This window comes from Orcinus orca, chromosome 1 (genome assembly GCF_937001465.1).
Source record: "Orcinus orca chromosome 1, mOrcOrc1.1, whole genome shotgun sequence".
NCBI lineage: Eukaryota > Metazoa > Chordata > Mammalia > Artiodactyla > Delphinidae > Orcinus > Orcinus orca.
This window is the reverse complement of record NC_064559.1, coordinates 167,167,369-167,185,356: the sequence shown is the minus strand read 5'-3', so window position 1 is coordinate 167,185,356 and position 17,988 is coordinate 167,167,369. Positions and strand designations below refer to the sequence as shown.

General features: G+C 51.8%; 1 long non-coding RNA gene across 1 annotated transcript; it reads right to left on the bottom strand.

Annotated features, from left to right (window-relative positions):
- Window positions 1–12,147: 12,147 nt before the first annotated feature.
- Window positions 12,148–16,167, bottom strand: LOC125964745 (uncharacterized). The gene is made up of 3 exons (XR_007478002.1): window positions 16,137–16,167; window positions 15,799–15,833; window positions 12,148–12,226 (listed from the first exon to the last, which is right to left on the bottom strand). It is a non-coding gene; the product is annotated as an uncharacterized LOC125964745 (long non-coding RNA).
- Between the last annotated feature and the right edge of the window lie 1,821 nt (window positions 16,168–17,988).

Sequence of the window (17,988 nt, the reverse complement as noted above, 5' to 3'; positions counted from 1 at the left end):
GGTGGCCAGGACACGCTCAGGCTCACGGCTGCTGCTGGGACTGTCCCTGGGAACAGCCCTTCTGGAGAGCAGGGTGGCAGACAATTCCTGTTCCTTGACCCAGTAAGTCTGCTTCTGGGGATTAACTTGAACAGATAACCAGAGAAACCAGCTTTCACATACTAGAGAGTTTATCACAACAAAATGAATAAGAAAGAAACATTGAAACTGTTGTAATAGCCAGAGGTTATGGTGAGATAAAAGTAATAATGCTTCAGCCATATCAGAGAATATTTTGCAGCCATTAACAATCATGTTTTAAAGAAATAGTCAACGTCGTGGGGAACGTTTATAATATAACTTTAAGTGAAAAACATAAAATCTAAACTACTTATATAATATGAGACAATTTTCTCCTCAAATTATGTGTGTGTGAGGTGTGTGTCTGTGTGTCATGTATCCACCAGTTAGTAGCTCTGAATAAGGGAGCAAGTCGTTTATCCTCTCTAAGGGTCAGTTTTATCCTCTGCAAAATGGGGCACTTGTGGTTCTTATCTCATGGGGTTGCTATAGGGATTAAATAAGACTGAATAACAACAAAACATGAAAATTAATTAAAGACCAAAAAGAAATATCTTAAAATGCCAACCATAGCAGGGTTACAGATGCTGTGATTCTTTTTCTTTACAATATTTTGGTATTTTCAAATTTTCTAAAATGGCATAATATAACTTGGAAATAAGGAAATGTGTTTAGGTAAGTGAGTAAACTATTACTGTTGTTCTTTCAACAGCAAGCTATATGGCTTGAATGTAAACGATTGAATTTTTTAAACAGAAAATACAGGGAATTCCCTGGCAGTCCAGTGGTTAGGACTCCATACCTCCACTGCTGGGGTCCTGGGTTCGATCCCTGGTCAGGGAACTAAGATCCTGCAACCTGTGCAACATGGCCAAAAAACAAAAACAAAGATAAACAGAAAATACATTCTAATTGTCAAAAAATTAAAGGCATAAAACTGGACAGATAGGAAGAAAGTAAATCTTCTGCCCAGTCCTGTCCCACAGGCACCCAGGGACTCTCTGTGGTGACCCCAGTATCACCAGTTTAATTGCTTTTTCCTAATGTGACTTTTGAGAAATAAAAAGATTCCCACACGTAGTGACTTAATCTGGATTTGACAGCAACCTAACTCGAAGTGGCTTAAGCAAAGCAGGGAATCTTTTGGCTCATGTAGCTGAAAAGTCCAGGGGTGGCTCTGGCAGTAGGCTTGGCTGGGTCCGGGCCCTCAAACACCACCATTAGCATGTGTTTCTAACTCTTGACTTTGCTTCCTTTGGTGTCAGCTTCATTCTCAGACAGGCTCTCCCTAAAAAGCCTCCAGGATGGCCACTGATGGTTCCAGCTTGGTAAGTCCCACAACAAAGCAGCATTCCCTTCTGGTAGCTTTGCCAAGAATCCCAGGTTTTCCTCTCATTGGTCTGTTGTGGATCAAGTGACCACCTCAGGCCCCCATCTCTGTGCTCAAAGGCCACAGAATGCTCTGATCAGCCAGGCAGCGTGAGGTCAGCCTCATCAAAACCAAGAGGAAGGTGGAGCGAGTTCCTCCAAAAGGAAAAGCAGGCTTTGCCACCAAAGAAGGAGAATGAAAGCTGAATGGGCAGAGTAAGCTATGTGGCCACCACCCTACCCTAGTGCTTCTAGAAGAATAGTCCATTTGCTAAGCAAGTTATCCTCTCCTTTTCAGAGATCCATGTAAAAAGGGACGTTTCTGCATTCCTGCTAGTGGCTTCACATGTGCATGGTGTAACCATCCCTGAGATGCCTGGTTGTTGCTAAGTCTTCTGCCCAGCTACTCACATGGACTTTGCTTCACCCTGGGGAGTTAGCTTCTTAAGGTACTTTTTGTATTTCAGTGAATTCAATAAGCATTTTAAAAAACACCAAAAGGGAGGTCTTCCCTGGTGGCACAGTGGTTAAGAATCAGCCTGCCAATGCAGGGGACATGGGTTCGATTCCTGGTCCGGGAAGATCCCACATGCCGCAGAGCAACTAAGCCCACGCACCACAACTACTGAGCCCACGCACCACAACTACTGAAGCCTGTGGGCCTAGAGCCCGTGCTCCGCAACAAGAGAAGCCACTGCAATGAGAAGCCTGCCTACTGCAATGAAGAGTAGCCCTCACTCAATGCAACTAGAGAAAGCCCACATGCAGCAATGAAGACCCAAGGCAGCCATAAATAAGTACATAAATAAATAAATTTATAAATTTATAAAAAAAAATTTAGCAAAGTTTCTAGATACAGGACAATATACCAAAATAATTATATTTTTCTACAGTAGCAACAAACAATTAGAAAATGAAATTTGAAAATATAATTTGTAATAACATCAAAAAGCATCAAATACCTAAGAATAAATGCAATAAAATATGTGCAAAACCTTTACTCTGAAACTTTAAACCAGTGCTTCAGAAAGTAAAAGAAGACCTAAATAAATGGAGGGATAGGCCATGTTCATAGACTGGAAGACTTAGTACTTTTCTTCTTTTATTGTGGTGATAGGACTACAGCAAGGGGACAGTGAATGTTTCATTCCTATTCCTATGAGGCATTCAAATAGGAATAATTCTCATATCAATGATAAGCAGCTTTATTGCTAAGAACTGCCACGGAATGTGCCAGGGGATCACCCCATTTCTAATGAGGTCCATATACGGAGATGCTCTCACTAACTCAGAGACAGTAGGGTATACAGTTTGAGTTCTATCTTTAGCTGTGGCATTGAATGGTTGAGCTGTCCACCTGCTCTGTCTCCAACTTCATTCCTTACTTTGATGAACTGGTCAGATTGCAGAATTAGGAGTGAAGGCAATGGCAGAGATTAAAGTAAAAACCTCTGAGATGTAAAGTGACTTGGATTCTATCCATCCACTCATTCATTCATTCAATATAAGGTATTTAACCTTATATTAAACACTTACCATATACTATGCATTTTACTAAGTATTAGGATACAAAGATGACTTGGTAGCCCAAGAGATCACCTCTTGGGAATTCTGTGGTGGTCTAGTGGTTAGGACTCCATGCTCTCACTGCTGAGAGTCTGGGTTCAATCCCTGGTCAGGGAACTACAATCCCACAAGTCATGTTGCACAGCCAAAAAAAAAAGGGGAATCACCTCTTAAGGAAGATACAGACATCTAATCAGTTTACTATGCAGTCTACTAAGTTTATACACAATATCAGTATACCTAAATGTATAGGAAGTACAATGAAAGTTCAGAAGGAGCAGCATCTAAGTTGGCCCGAGGGTCAGATGGAGTTTAAAGGAATAGAGAATTGTCAGGTGAACGGCTGGGGATTTCAGTATTGTTAAGGTGCTGATTCTTCTCAAACTGATGTAATTCCAATAAAATGTAATGTAATTCCAATAAAAAATTTAACAGGTTTTTAAAATGTAACACTGATTCTAAAATTTATTTGAAAATGCAAAGAACCTAAACAGTGCAATTTGGAAAAGAACAAAACTTGAGGACTTAGACTACCATACATAAAAACTCATTATAAAACTTTAATAATTAACACAATATAGTATTGGCACAGAGTAGACAAGCAGACCAATGATACAGAACAGAGAACTCAGAAATAGGCTTATACATACATGAACACTTGATTTATGACAAAAGGGCCATGACAATTATTAGAAGAAAAGGGGTGTTAAAAAAAAAACAAACTGATGCTAGGACTTCCCTGGTGGCGCAGTGGTTAAGAATCCGCCTGCCAATGCAGGGGACACGGGTTGGAGCCCTGGTCCGGGCAGATCCCACATGCCTCGGAGCAACTAATCTCACGCCACAACTACTGAGCCTGAGTGCCACAACTCCTGAAGCTCACGCACCTAGAGCTCATGCTCCGCAACAAGAGAAGCTACTACAATGAGAAGTCCACGCACCGCAACAAAGAGTAGCCCCTGCTCACCGCAACTAGAGAAAGCCCGCGCGCAGCAACGAAGACCCAATGCAGCCAGAAATAAATAAATTAATTAATTTTTTTAAAAAAAGAATATTCATAGCATTATTTATAATAACCAAAGACTGGAAATGACCCAAATGTCTATTAACAGTAGAATAGATAAATAAAATATAGTGTGTGTGTATATATATGTACATATAGAGCGAGTGAAATATTATATAGCCATGAGAAAGAACAGGCAATCACTACATGTAGCAACACTTATGAATCCCTTGGACATGATGTTGGGCAAAAGAAGCCAGGCACAAACAAGTACATACTATATGATTCCATTTATATGGAGTTCCAAAACGGACAAAATGAATATGTGGTGACAGAGATCAAAATAGTGGTTACTCTGTAGGTGATACGGCTGGGAGGCACATGAAAGAGCCTTCTGGGCACTGGAAATGTTCTGAATCTTGATCTGAGTGGTGGTTATAATTCATTAAGAATTGCACTTAAGATTTGGACAATCTACTGTTTGTAAGTAGACTAAAAAAACCCCCACAAAACATAAAAAAGTTTAAAGCATCAGTGTTCATCAATGTCTCCCCATCGCTTACAGGAGGAAATCCAGATTTTTCTTCAGAGCACCGATCCCAACAGCAATTAGTTCCTTGTTTGGCTTCTACTCATCCCCACCCCCACCCCCCGCAGACGGTAAGCGTCGTGAGGTCAGAACCATGGCTGTACTTTTCACTGCTGTAATCCCAACTCCTAGCACAGTCCCCAGCAAAGAGCAGATGCCCAATCAATACATATTTTAGATAAACGAATAGATGAGTAGTGGCTTTATCTTGTTCCAATAGCAACACTTCTGAGTTGCAACACTTCTGTTGCTCAGAACCTCCCCGCCCCCCAGAGGTTTCTGGAAGTTTCCCAGCACTGCCTAGTCCTGGCGAGTAGCTTACTCCCGCCCGTCATAGTTAAACCACCAGCGGCTCTCACCTGGACCCTCCCACAGCTTCCCAACTGCTCTCCCCGCCCACCTCCCTGCCCTCCCCTTCTCCACCCAGAAGCCTGGGTAGTGTTAATAGGTAATTATCAGATCGCTCTCTTCTTAAAGCCCTCCCGGGGTGACCCTTTACACTTAGGATAAAGTCCCACGGTTCACAAGGCCCTTCTGGACTGGCCTTTGCCTGTCTCTCTGACTGCTGTCCTGTGACGCCCCCTTCACTCAGGCACACTCTGGCCACGCTGGACTTCCTTCCGTGCCTCAGTCAGGCTAAGCTCGCTTCTGCCTCAGGGAGTTTGCACTTGTGCCCTCTGTCTGGAATGTTCTTCCTCCAGATCTTGGCCCACCTAGTGGATACTGAGGTGTGCCCCCCATGTCTCCCTTCGGGGCTGAGGTCCTCATTCCCCCAGCTGCTGGGAGTGTTGCTGGCAGCAGCTGTCAGTGGAAACTCTGGTAACGACTCTCTACTGAAGACAGCTGGCTTGCTCAAAGTCTTGCCCTTCCTGGGGGTAGCTACCCCATGGCTGGCTGGTCGGTGTGAGGGTACAAAGGCCTGTCCTGGTTGCCTGGAGCTGGGACAACTCTTAAAGGCTATCCTTGCTCCTTGATCCATGGGGTGAGCGGAGGCCTTTGCTGTGACTCCAGCGTAGCCCAGCTTCTCCCTTAAATCTGCACTGCCTCCCTCCCTGGCCCATAGATGTCCAGCCTTGAGCAACCCAACAAGCTGCCTGAATGCAGATCTCCATCTCAGCATCTGCTTTCGGGAGTCTGATCTGAGCCACCTGGTGGGCATCTCATCAGCATTCCAGTTTCAGCTAAGCATCCTCCCTGGCCAACATGGGCAATGCTGCCCCGATCTGCCACCCTACCCTATTTTATTTTTATCACCTTTTGAAACTACCTCTTATTTTTGTTCATTCATCTGTTGTCTCTCTTCCCCACTAGAACATTCATTTCCACAAAAGCTGCTGTCTTGTCCTCACAGTGTCCCCATGTGCCGATGACAGTGCCTGGTGCATAGTTGATGCTCACTAAATATTTGTGGACTGAACATATGTGGGCAGAGGAGTGAGTAGGTGAAGGAATGAATGATTCTGTGAGTGATGCCTGCCTTTCTTGCTCTCCCCTGCCCCGCCCCGCCCCACCCCCCGGAGTCCCTGAGCCAGGCTGCAGCCCCCTCCCCCATGTGACCCCGGCTGAGCTTGGGGCCTCCTGGGAGGATGGAGCCTGCAGCCGTCTTGGCTGCTTGCCCTGTATTGATCAAAGCTGGGAGGCCTGCTGGCTGAGGTCTGTCCCAGCCCATGGGGGCGGGGGAGTGGGAGGGGGTTTCTGGCTGAGTTTCGAGCAGGGCTTGCCTGGGGCAGAGCAGTGCTGGCTGAAGGTCCATCTCCTGACAGCACCCTTTCCCCACACCTCTCAGGTGGACGGCTGGGCAGGAGAGTGGGTGGACAGGGGCAGGGCTGCGGCGGGGCTTGGGCAATGCAGGCTCCTGGCCTCCTGCAAAGGTGCACATTTGATCTCACATCACTGTTTACGGAGATCCTACTAGGCACCCTCTCTTGGGACCAAGGAGTAGACATTTATACAGACCTGTTGAGCACCCCCTGAGCGAGCAGAGAGTGCTGTGTAGGACCAGGGGTGAGGTTCTCAGTGAGCTCACGGTCCAGTGGGAGTCATACTTGTAACAGCTCACTGTAATCCAGGGCACAGAAAAGGAAATGCTGAGTGAGGGGAGGTGCCAGGGAAGAAGCCCAAGGATGGTCCCTCCCTTCAGAGTCCTGACTTGAGAATGAACAATGGAGATAATTCCCATGTGGCCAAAAGGGACCTTTATCCAGAGAGGAGAAGTGACTGGCCCATGGTCACAGGGCTGTTAGCAGTTAAGCTGGGGCTGAAGCCCAGTCTCCTACCCTGTAGGTGGACTCAAGGAGTAGGGTGTTCTGGCATCCTCAGTCCTCTGCATGTACTGAGCACCTCCTCTGGGCCAAGCCAGGTGATGGGTGCTGGAAATGATATGGGAAGGGACGGGGCACCCACCCTGACCTCAGGAGCTCACAGCCCAGGCAAGAGTGCACACACATGCATGTATACAAACACACACACACCAATAATTCAAACATCCCATGATGAAGGTACGCAAAGCTAGGAAACTGGATGGCAGAGGAGGAGTTCATTAACTGCATCAGAGATAATCTGAGAAGCCCTCATAGACAAGGTGGTCCTTGAACTGTGTCGTAAAGATGGGTGAGTTTTAAAAAGCAGGAGATATTGGGAAGAGGCAGGGCAGCCTAGGCCTGGGGCATGGCATGAGGAAAGCCATGGAGGCTGCTATCTTCTGCTGCCTGTGCAAAGGCAGTAGCCCCCTTCCAGGTCTTCAGACCCCAGACTCCTCACCGTTCTACGCGTAAACCATAGCACTGCCAGAGTGAGTGCTCTGAAATACGACTCTTAGTATATGCCACTGTCCTGCTCAAAGCCCATCAGTAGCTCTCCACTGTCCTCTGGATGATGTCCTGTCATCATAGAACTTGAGTGCTAGAGGTCACTTCAGGCACCCTGTGTCCACTCACACCCATTTTACAGAGAAGTAAACTAAGGCCCAGAGAAGCTCATGCCGCAAGTCAGGGCCCAAGCCGGAACTAAAATAGTGCCCTTCTAAACCCTAGGCAGGGCTCTTTCCCTGTCACCTCACCCTCTTCCCTTCCCCTACCACCCAGCCGATACTTAAGGAACCTAAGAAAGTTTGGGCAACCTCATCACTGGCGAAAGTCTCAGAATATCATATCAAAGCTGGGAGAGACCCTACCTAGCACTTAACTCAGGCCCGCATTTTACAGATGAGCAAATTGAGGCCAGGAAGGCAAGAATTGAATCATTGTGACTCATCAGCTTCGCGGTTCGTAAAATCTTGCATAAAGATTCTCACTTAACTCTCACAACTCCGGAAAGTAGACTGGGTTAAAAAGTTATCGTGCCCATCTGATAGATGAGGAAATTGAGTCCCAGAGAGCCAGGCAATGGCTCACGGTCACATGGTGGCTTCATCTGTTCATTCTGCATGTATACACTGTGCATTCGCTCTGTGGTAGACCCGATGCTGGGGACAAGCAGGCTCAGGACCATTCTGTCCTCTGGGTGCTCACAGACTACTTGGTGATTCCGACAGGCTGCAGCTGCGGTACCCTGCAATGAACACCAGCATAGGAAGCCCGGGACCTGGGAAGCCCATGGCAAGACTTTGGGGGCGGGGGCAGGTGGGAGGTAGTCTTTCGGGGGAATTCAGGGTGGGAGAAGAGAGAGAGGGAGTTCCAGGCAGGGCCCTGGCCAGCCTCATGCTTCCCTCCTGCCAACTCCAGCTCCTTCCTGGAGGATTTAAGACTGTGTAGAGCAGTTGTTTTAAATTTCCGGGCAGGGGTCTGTAGGGGGGGAGGGGGCTGCAGGCTGTCTGGGGTGCCGGCTGCTATTTCCCAGGGCCCTTTGTGGGATGCAGCTCTCCAGGCTGGAGGCTTCCACAATTGCTTCCAGCTGGGCTGTCAGCCAGCCTAGAGGAGCTGGAGGTAGGTGAAGGGGAGGGGGCAAGAGAGGAGCACTGCAGCATGAGGGCTCTCCTCCAGCCCCGTGTCCCCTCGCCTCCCTGGGTGGCTGCGCTTGCAGGGGTCTCAGGCCTGGCTGGGCATCCTAGAACATAAATGTATCTATAAACCGGGAATCCATCCAGCCTGGACGTTTCTGAGCCTTATGGCCTTTATGCGCTTAATCTTTCATTTCCTCTCCCCTGCTTCATCTCCCCACTCACTTCCCCTCTTTCCCGGGAGGAATTGCTCCATTCCCCCTCCCCCCTGGCGTGTTGAGGCTCCTCGGGCCCCTTTGTCAGAAGGTACCTGTGTGTGCAGCTGTCCCTTGGTCTCCGTCTGGGCCCCCACCATTCATTCCCTTTACTACAGCAGTGGGGAGCAAATACCTCCGGGTATAAAATCCCCCCTTAGCTACTCAGCACCCAGAGGACAAACTCCTAAGCCGGGCAGCCAAGCCCCCCCAGCCTCCTCTTTCTGCTCTCCTCCGGCAAACCCCAAGCTCCAGCCAAAGGAACCGCAGCAACTTGTGTCAGTGCCTCTCCCTTGCTCATCGGGTCCCTCGACCAGGATATCCATCGCCCATCTCTCCCCACTGGGCTCCGTGCTCAGGCATCACTTCCAGACACCAGCTCCCAGGGCGGGTCGGGGCCTGTCCTCTGTGTGCCTTATTTTCTGTGAAAGGAGAACGCTATTCGGTTTGTCTCTCAAGCCTATTGATAGATGAAGGGGCGGGGGTAGCTTTGGAGGTCTTTACAGGACTGTATCAGTTTGAGGGAAGGGAGGCTAGTTCTCCTCTACCATTTGGCAGTGGGGATGGGGGGGTGGGTGGTCCTCTTTTCATGGAAACATATTGCTTTTACCTTAAAAGTCATTTTGTGACTCTTGCCGGTGGAATCCTAGGACTAGATTCTGGGGGCATGACTTGTCTTTGGTATTCCAGCACCTGGCCAGGGTCTGGCTAAGGAAATCTCTCATGTGAGAGATCCTCCAGTTCCTTCTCTTCTTTTATACAAGGGAGACCAAGGCCCAGAGAGGGAAAGGAACTCACCCAAGGTCACACAGCAAATCAAGGCAGGGTTGGGACCATTTCCTTTCAAAGATACTAAAAAAAACTGTTTAATGGAAAGAGCCCTTGGGTGGGAGCCAGGAGAAGAGTAGGTTTTAGCCCCAGTTTAGGCCCCTCTCCAATCCCAAACAAGTCACATGCCGGTAATCTCCTTGGACACCTCTCCTGTCCCCCTCCCCCACTTGGTTTCCTTCCTGCCAGTTCTGATGGTGGGGGTGGGGAATACTTTCTGAGAGCAGACTGCTCCTTTAAGGACCCTCCATCCCTCCCTCCCTCTCCTCTCCTCTAGACTCTTGGGAGAGCTGGGCCAGGACTGGGGGGGAGGGGGGTACTTGGGGGAAGTGGGGAGGCGGCAGGTCCCAGCTGCAAGGCCTGGTAGGTCCTACACTCAGAGAATGAGTCTGCACAGGACAAAGAATGTCAAATGTCCCTTTTGTTCTGGGGGTAGGGTGGGACTAGAGCCTGGGCCAGCATGGGGAAGGACAGAGCAGGATGGATGTGTACAGGCCAGGACTGCGTAAGTTCTCTGAGGGTCCAAGAGCATGAAAGGTCAGACAAATGAGTCTCTAGTCTGCCCTCCCAGGTCCAAGAGCGCTTTGGCCTCTTGTGGGGGGAAAGCCACTTGCCTGGTCCCATAGCAAGGAGGTGGGAACTTGGTAGGCCTGGGTCCCACACATCACAGTCACTAGGCTTTCTCACTGGGTTCTCTCCACCCCTCGCCCACCAGCTGAGGAGCCCTCAAAGGTGCTGAGCACTGTGCTCTCCCAGTGTTCCAAAAACCCCATGTAATGGTCTCATCACTCCATCTCACCGGGGTGGGCAGTGATGGTCAAGGAGGGCAGTGACTTGTCCCTGGCCACTCAACTAGGAAAGAGCAGAACCAGGATTTGAAATCAAGTCCAGTTCCAAAGCCCAGGAACCTATCCCCTTTCCCTTGAGGGCAAAGGTCACTCCAGGACAAATTTCAACTGGACAAAGGGATCTTCCGAAATGTGAAGTAACTTGCCTCAGGTCACCGAGCCTGTTTGGGACAGGGACTGGCCAGTCCAGCCCTCCTGCCTGCTCAGACTGGCTTCAGACCCGAAAGACCTAAGCCTCACAGCCTCAGGATGTGGGAGCCACTCTTCTTCCTTGGGGTCAGTTGAAGCACCTGGGTTTCACCTTGGAAACCTAGGCTGAAGCCTGGCTCCTTATCAGCTGTGTGTCTGTCACGGTGTTGAGGCTCTTGGAGGCTGAGTTTGCTCCCCTGTACGATAGGTTCTGCCATGTTGGGTGGTTGGAGCCCTAGGAGACGGTGGCAGCAATGGTGAGCTGCGTTGACCGGGGCTCCCTGGAGGCCAACTCCCTCCTTCCCTTCCTTTCTTCCTCTCTCCCTCCCTGCCTCCTCTTGCCTCTTTGGTCTTGAGATCAGATCAGGCCTGACTGCTGGGCCACAGGAAGCTAGTTCAGCAGAGGCTGGGAGAGACGGGCCGGGGAGCAGGAACTGGAGGAGAAGGAGGTGGCATGAGAGAGCCTTGTCTTCAGATTCCTGTTCAGAGGCAAGAATTCATTTCATGGCGGCTCATAGCTCTTGAGTTACTCACTGCTGTCTCACCCCCCAGAACCCCAGACTGTCCTGGAAGGGAGCGTCCCTCTCCTTGCCCCAAAGTGTCCTTGGGAAGGCCCTGTCCAAACACTAGGAGAGCGGGTCCTAGAGCTGGGTGGCCCTGGGGCCTGCCAGGAATTCCCCACCTCTTGGGTCCACCGCTCAAAAGGGGACTGGAATGGTGGTGGGGGGTGAGCTTGTCTTGAAGCCAGTGAGCACCCTGTTCTCACTCAAGCTGCATGTTTATTTGGGGTGGCCTGGGGAGTCCAGAGGAGATTGTGGGAGCTCTAAGGCTGCGAAAGCCCCCCACCCTGGTGTCTGCCTGGACCCAGGTCTCCCAAGTCTTCTCCCCCTACACCCACATGTTCCCTGCCTTCCACTTAGGCTGAAAAATTCCCCCCTACCCACAAAGGAGTGGGAGATTGATTGACTTCCACTTGGCCCCCTCTGCTGGGCTGGATTGATTTCTGAGTCTTTCAGGGAAGATGCTCAGGCCCTTTAAAAATAAATAAATAAATAAATTGAAGACCAGATTTAAAGTCTTGCCTGAATGCTCCCAGCCCATCTTCTCCCTCCCTCCTCCCCCTGGAGCTCCTGCGGCCCCCACTGCCTGAGTCCCTCCTGGGCATTTAGGCCTTCCAATTGAATGGGAAGAGCAGGCAGGAACCTGGTGTTCTTTGAGGGCCTCCAAAGTGCCGGCTTTGGCTCTGTGCTGCAGGCCTTACCTCTCTGACCTCTCTGACTTCAACCTCCTAACAACCCTACAGGCAGGCGGCGTGATCTCCACCCCCCCACCCCTCCTCCATAGAGCCTGGCAGAGGAGAAAAGTCAGGCTGAGAGAGGGTGGGGAACTTGCCTGAGGCGGCAAACAGGCAGAGATGGGGCTGGTCTTCAGGTCTTCCCAGCTGAGTCCAGAGTTGCCCCCTACGCCACCCCTGCCCATGATCTCCAGGGTCAAAGTGCAGGGTGGCCGAAATGGGCAGGCATCAGAGCTGGGAGGAGCCTCACAGGCCATTTTAGAGGAACTTGTCTCATCTGGCTAGAGAGACTGAGGCCCAGAGAAGGCAGTGGGCTTAGCCAGGGTTCCACAGCAGTTATTCTTGGGGCCACACATGGTGCTAGAGGCTGGGGAACACCCGTGAACAAAAGGACAACGTGCTGGTCTCATGGACCTCTTACTGATGGGAGACAGCCGTGCACTTAGGGCTCTGATAAGGGAAGTATGGGGGCCTCTAATTGCACAGAGCAGCCCCTAACCCAGTCTACAACTCTTTGGAAGGCTTCCTGGAGGGGGTGACTTCTGAAAATTGAAAGGTAGCTGAAGGTTGGCAGAGAAGGACCATTGCGGAAAAAATGCTCCAAACATGGGAGTTTTCTCCATTCTCTGCCCCCAGGACACAACTGGAGAGTTTTAAGTGGTGAAGTACACGCTGGCTTAGGGTTGGCAGGTAAAATACAAGATGCCTGGTAAATTGCAGAATTTCAGATAAGCGACAAATAGTTTGTTTCTAGTATAAATAGGTCCCATGCCATATGTGCGACATACTTATACTAAAAACATTATTCATTGTTTATCTGACACTCTAAGTTCACTGAGAGTCCTATATTTTTATTTTCTATATCTGGCAAGTCTGCACTGACTGCCACAGGGAGATGGGTTGGAGGGTCTGAGACTGGAGGCCAGAGTCAGTAAGGAGAGGGTAGAGACGTTAGGAGATTGAGTTTGGATGGAGTGAGGAGGAGAAGGGAGAGGCAAGGCTAGCACCCTGACATCTGAGCAACCAAGTTGGGGCAGGGAGGTGGCGTTCCCAGGGAGGATGGTGGGAAGAAGTCAAGGAGCACAGTGAGTTTATGGCTTAGATTCCCCAGGGCCCTCCAAGTAGAAATGCTTAGGTGACAGTTGGGGACACGGTTAGAGGCATAGTGACTGAGGTGTCATTGGCAAAGTAGGAGAAAGGAGATTCCAACTGGGGTCACAGCAGGGGCAGGGGTATGGCAGTGTCCCCCATCACATGCCCCAGTTGGAACTACTGGCTCAGGGGGCCAGTGCCCGGCTGCAGCTGGCCCTGGTCCCTGGCAGTACCACCCCAGCTCTCCCAGCTCTGCCTCTGCTGGTCTCCTGAGTACTGGAATTCGACTTTATCTCCCCAGAGGTCACTTTGCCCAGGGCCTGGACCTGGGGGTGGACATTCCTCACATTCCGTGGCCCTCACGGGAGCCTGCAGGCCCAGGTTTCCAGTCAACCTTAGCTCCTCGTGGCAAGACTTACTGAAGGCCTACTACGTATCCCTGGGGTCTGGGCTCGGGGGTCTGACCAGTTTGAGTCTGAATTCTCACTCTGCCTCCTACCAACTGGGTGACCCTGGGCTGGTTACCTCTCTTTCCTGAGCCACAGTGTCCTCTCCTATAAACCGGGGATAATTCTGACAGGGGCATTCGGTGGTCATGTCTTTAAAACACCTACCTCACGCTTGGCATTCAGTAGGTGCTCTGTAATACTAGTTGCTCCTTTGCCTTCTCTGATCCTCTGTTTCCTCATTTTTAAAGGAGAACAGGGACTTCCCTGGCGATCCAGTGGTTAAGCATCCACCTTCCAATGCCAGGGACGAGGGTTTGATCCCTGGTTGGGGAACTAAGATCCCACGTGCTGTGGGGCAACTAAGCCCACGCACCGTAACTACTGAGCCCGTGCGCTTTAGAGCCCATGTGCCACAACTAGAGAAGTGTGCACACTGCAACGAAGAGCCCACACACCGCAACTTGAAAAGATCCCACAGGCCACAACGAAGATCCCTTGTGCCACAACTAAAGCCCGACGCAGCCAAATAAATAAAAATTTTAAAAAAATTTTATTTTAATAAAGGAGAACAATAATAGAACCTCCCATGACAAGCCAGGGACTGGTCATGTACAGGCTGTGATGGCCCACAAGGTAGCTATGTGGGAGGCCTCAGAACCCCATACTTCTCAGGGTCAGCAGAGGCTGGAAGCAAAGTCTGAGGTGACCTCAGCTGGGCGGGGAGCAGGCAGATGGACAAATGACTGTAGCCTCCATGATCTGGCTGTTGGGAACCACTGGGCTGGCCAGTGGGCCTTGGTGGGAAAGGTTGATAGAAACTGAGGCAGGGGAGCCCACAGACCTGGGCAGCTGGGCCTCTGCTCTGAACTCTGTTATATAGGGCTCCCCTCTGCCTTCCTCCAGCCCCACTCCTCCCTGCAAGGTGAGGTGTACTTGGGGCCAAGGAGACATGCCCACCTGGGATCTGGAATTCCCTGCCCGAAACAGCCTGAGCCCACTCCCAGGACCTGGGTCTGTCCTCCCAGTGGACCGTGCTGCAGGTGTATGCAACCCTAGGCCTGAGGGGTGGACAAGGAACCCGTTTGTGGGGGTGGAGGGGAGGTGCCCCTGCGAGCTTGGACATGGGGCTGAGTCCCCAGGTCTGAACACAAGGACTCTTGCAGAAGGGAGGAAGCAGGTGGGGAGAGGAGGAGGAACCTGGCAGGTGGCCTGCCATTTGAGCTCTTGTCCCAGGCGGCAAGTGTTAGGGGTGGACTGCCCTATGGACGGACCATTGCCAAGGAAGTCCCGGGGTGGTAGTTAGAAGCTTTGATCCAATGATGGGCCAGTTTTGCCTGCCGATTCCCAGACCCAACCCCCCCTCCCCCATGGAAATTCATATTCCTGGGTCTTAGAGAAGTTCCTGGAATTTGCATGTTTAACAAGGATGGCCAGAGGCCACGCTGGGAGCTTTATGTCCAGAAACCTGTTTAATTCTCACAGTAACCCTGCAATGGAGGTAGCTAGGAGGAAACCCAGCTGGCAAGGAGACTTGCCTAAGACCTCACAGCTGCTATACGACAGAGCTGGGACAGCTCAGCACAACATGCTATCTCCTTGGACTCTCTTGCCCCTCCCAAACCCCACAACCTCAGAAAGAGAGAATGGCACACATAGAATTTGGGTCAAAATTCTGAATTTCTTTTGGTCAGATTCTACTTGGTCCCAGGGAAACAAAGCTTAGAATTCAATCATGAAGCGAAAGTCCTCTTCTCTGTGCAAGAGGATGTGGCCTGGTGAGGGTCCTTACCCCCTGCTGCCTCTTTGTTACCATCCAGGCACTGGTGTCTCCTACGCTGGTCTCTCCAGCCCAGGTGTCTTGGCTCCCAAGTCAAATGTTCTCAAGCTGGGCAGTACCTCCTGCGCCCTTGTTCCACACTCACAGCCCATCATCTTCCTCCCCAACCCCAGACCTGCCCCTCTTCTGGCCCTGCTGCCCTCCCAGTGCCCAAAGCAACTGCCTGAGTGTCCATGGCCATCCTTAACTCTGCCCTGTCTAGCCACATCGGTCCACAGGTCACCATCCTGCCATCTCTACTTCCTTAACAGCCATGAATCTGTCCCCACCTTCCATTGACCTTGCATCTCCCCTTGTTCAGGCCTCACCATCTCTCAAAAGGACCACTGGCCCCTCCAAGCCATTGAATGTATGGCAGCCAGAGTGATGTCTAAGAAAACAAGGGACATGTCATGCCTCTGTTCAGACTCCTCAGTGGCTCCTGTCTTAGTGCCCTTAAGACTAAAAGCCAAGCCCCCACCCCAGGCTGGGTTAGGTCCCTTACCCTGGGCTCCAGCTCTCTCTTGCTGCGCTTGCCACCTGCAGTAATAACAACAGCTGATAGTTACTGAGTGCTAACTCCATGTATTTTTCTTTATTGAACCATTTAACCCTCAACACCACGCTCTGAGGCAGGTTCTATGATCACCTCCGTTTTTCAGATGGGGAAAAGGTTCAGTAAGTTGCTTAGGGTCACACTACTGGGGGATCTGAGCCCAGGGTGGCTGGCTCCAGAAAGCCGTCCTCTAATCCCGCGGCTGTCTCTCCTGCCACACTGGGTGGATATTTTGGGGAGGGTTCTCTCCGGAACGTGAGGTCCTGTAGGGCAGGGTGGCTTCTGACCCATCAGGATGAACCCAGCAGCCAGCCCAGGTGCTGGCATGGGTAGTATGAGTGCTGTCGCTCCAGCCCTGGTCTCCGGCCCCTGGAGTGTTGTGAGGATCCCCGGGCGGCCGAGGCCTCAGGCGACCCAGCTGGGGAAGGCTTGGGGCCAGATGGGCTGCGCCGCGGCAAGGAGGCCAGGGCGGCCGGCCCCCGGGCGCGTGTTGCCATGGGGACGGGGGGGGGGCGGCAGCCCCTCCCGTCGGGCGGGGGAGCAGGTGGCAGGACGGTGCGCAGGCTGGGGGAGGGGCCGGAAGGGGCCCGCGGGGCCGGGGCGGCTGGGCGGCACCCCCAGCTGTTCCTCCTCCTCCGGACCTCCCGACCTCCCGGCTCCTGATGCCTCTTTGGCGACTCGGGCTCAGCGGAGTAGCTGGAGGAACCTCCTTTGACCAGGGGACCAGGGCTCCAGTCCTGGCTTGGGCTCCCAGTCCCTGTACATCTCGGGCAAATCATTACCTTCATCCTCCACCTCCCAGCCTCAGTTTCCTCCCCTGTGAAATGGAGGCGGTGGACCAGGAAACTTTCATGGGCACTTAAGCGCACCCTACTTTTTTGTGGTTCTGGGATAGGGCCAGGAGGATTCAGGGCTGGGTAATTTCTGATCCTCTTCCAATGGAGACATGTTCTCATCGCATGATGCCCGTCATAGGACCCAGAACCAGGGAATGTCAGAGCCAGAAGAGCTGGTAGATTCTCTGAACCCAATGTCTGCATTACACAGAACAGGCAGCGGCTGCCCAGAGAGGGTAGGGGACCTGTCCAGGGTCAGGCAGGGAGTCGGAGGCCAAGGCAGAAACCGGGTCTTAGCCTCTCAATGCTCCACCCATCACCTCCTGCCTTGGAGCCAAAACCCTGTGTGAGCATGGGGGGAGGGGCAGGTTGCTGTGGGAAGAAAACAAACACCCCTGCTCTTGGTTCTGCACACTCCAGCCGCCAAGATGGCAGGAAGGCTGCCTGACCTGAGAGGGGGCCTTCTCGCCTGCCCTCGAGGGTGTCCTGCCACCACCCATACGCCATGGTCTCCATCCGGGACTGCTGCACAGTTCTGTTAGGAGTCCCGGCCTGTGAGAGAGTGTGGAGGTTGTGGCCTCGTACCACCCACCCCGCCCTTAGTAAGTGAAGAGCTGGGACCCTTAAGCAGGCAGTCTTGGCCCAGAGCTGGGCCTCCTGCCCACACCAGCGCCCCATGCTCTTGGAGGCCCTCCTTTCCTTGGGGATAAAGCCCCTCTCCTCTTCCTCCTGGAGGACCTGTGTCTGAGCTCTCGAAGCCTCAGCCAGGGAGCGGGGCTTGCTTCCCTCCTCTCCGCAGGAGTCACTAGGGACTGGCCGGCTCTGGTTCCCAGCTGATGGTGGTGGGAGGTGTTTCTGGCTGGGGTGGAGGTGGAGTGGAGCAGGGCAGAGGCAGGTCTGTGCCTTTAAGGTACAGCCTGCTGCTGGAGTGACACACACACACACACACACACACACACACACACACACACACACACACCCCTGTCTCTCTTGCACGTAGTCACGCAGTCACACAGCCACACACACACTCCCAGGCTCTGTTCTCTCTCCCTCCCTCTCCCTCTCTTCACACAGACATACACACTCAGTCACACACACAAAAGCATCCACACTCTCCCCTCTCCCTCTCTCCCCAAGGTCTAGTTTTGAAAAACATGGGCTGGGGGAGGAAGGGCAAGGACAAGGCGTTCTGACCTAGAAAATGGGCCCTGCCTCCTTCTGTCCCTCCCTGGCCCAGGAGAGGGGGCTTATTTTCCAATTTGGTATCACTGCCCTGGATCAAGGCTGCAGGGAGAAATGAAGG